We start from the raw sequence: 2,171 nt of genomic DNA on the forward strand, positions 1-2,171 counted from the left end.
TTTGTGCCTCTTGCCTTTTGTATAGTCATCATTAAATAATGGCTTCAGTTTTTATTTTATTCTAGTTTTTGTTTGTAGTTTCATTCTCCAAACCAGATCTACATAAAGGGAAAAGCAAGTTTATCCTTATCACCTTTTATTTAAACTTGTTTGGATGAATAACAAAGGAAAAATAAAAACTTTAAAGGAAGTTTGTCCTTGCTTTTTATGAATGAGGAAAAGAAGTAAATCTCAAAAAATAATAAGCAAAAACATTGTTATCAGTTTGTTAAAAAAAAGAAAACCTTCCTGTTAAATTGAAGTTGGTGGGTTAGGTTCTTGTATAATAAAATAATAAGCATTTGACTGACCCAAACTTAAACATTTTAAAGTTTCATTTCCTCACATGAATGATCACAGTCAGTTTTACTACAAACTGTTTAGCACACAAACGCAGTGACTGCACTGGTGTTGTCCAATCTAGAAGGTACACAGACTGAGATTTACTTGCTAAGTGTCAGCAAAATAGTTACTTTTTGTGATTAATAGTTTTAGAACCAAAAAATGATATCCCCAAAGTGCCAAACAGTATGTAAGTAGCAATTTTCTCTACAATCTTACGTGGTAGGTGTGTATGTTTTGTTTTTTTTTTAAACTAAAACACATAAGTTTTCCCTTTTTAAATTCCACCAAGAGGGGAAAATAAAACACCACTGATCACGTGTTGTACTTTGCAGTTAATATTTTGGGTTATGGTTTACTTTGCCCTACCTATGACACCTAAATTGTTTCCAATGCTTTGAACTGCTAAATAAATTTTTAGATGTTTATAAACTGTCCAACTTCCAATCATTTTTATTGTAATCAAGATGTTTCAAATAAGAGTAAACTTCAGAAAATACCAAGTTTCAGAAAATTTCCAGCAGAACAGAATCTGAATGTAATCAAGTATTAACCAGTGAAAATCCATGAGATCCTTTATCTAGTTAAAAATCAAATATTTCAAGATTATTTGATGGAAGTATAAAGAGTCAGTTATATAAAACTGTCTCATAGGATCATTATAAGACTGATAGACTGAACTTGTGTGTACACAAGGTTGATCTTCTCTTTGGAGAAAGAATGCAAATTAAGATTGGAATGTGGCAAGTAAAATACTAATTGTTCTTACTGCCATTCCAAATTAGGTGCAATATAAAAATCCTTAAAATTCAGGACTTAAATGCTGTCCAAATATGCTTAAATGAAATTAGAAAGGAATATGTGAAATACACATTAGGCACACTCTTTCCCTTTTAAAATTTGCTCTCTTTCTTTAGCATATAGGTACCAAAGTCAAATATCCATTGGCTACATCTTTTTTAAGATGACAGCTCAGAATATTTTAAAATTCAGTATCGTTAATAGTATTATGACTAAGATCCTATTAAAATGTTCCAGAGGCCCAGCGGTCCTCTTACATAAGCCAGGGTTTGGCCATGGAGCTCAGATATGATATGTTTGCTTTACTCTGTAGGATTTCTTAATCAGAGTCAAATAGTGTGAAAGTGATTGAGTTAAAAACTGAAAAATCTGATAAATACTGAGTATGTTATGTGAATTTATGAATTGATTTAGTACATTTGCATGTAAATTTCTTTCCCTTGAGCTACCTTTCTCTATTTTATGCACCCTTGAAAAATAATCCCTAGGTTTATAAAATTTATTGAAGCTTCCAAACTCCCAGCACTAGACGTTATAAATATGAAATAGTAAAAAACAATCTGATTTCAAAATGGCTGTGGTTTGGGAGGTTTGGTGATTCAGCCAGTATTTTCAGAAACAAAACTGGAGAGAGAAGTCTCACTTTTGCAAACATGCCTGACTACTCACAGCTGTCTTTTCAGCACTGGCTTTGTTACAACTGCACAAAGCATTCACCTTACTGACTTGGAATGAATGCTTCAATATTTCTGTGTATTCATACATCTGCTTAGAAAATAAAATTAAGTGCTTTGCTATTTGTTTTTTTCCACTGAGATTTACTAGATCTTTTGGAACATGAAAGACTATTTGCCACCTCTTGAAAAGATATTCAGGGTTGAATTAATTACTTTCAATAACATGTAAGCAAATAAATCCCCTTGGTAGCAACCACACTGCAATAGAATTTGAGTGATATTTTGGCATATCTGCTTTCTCTTCTCTTTAAA

Source organism: Prionailurus bengalensis, chromosome A1 (genome assembly GCF_016509475.1).
Source record: "Prionailurus bengalensis isolate Pbe53 chromosome A1, Fcat_Pben_1.1_paternal_pri, whole genome shotgun sequence".
Taxonomy (NCBI): Eukaryota; Metazoa; Chordata; class Mammalia; order Carnivora; family Felidae; genus Prionailurus; species Prionailurus bengalensis.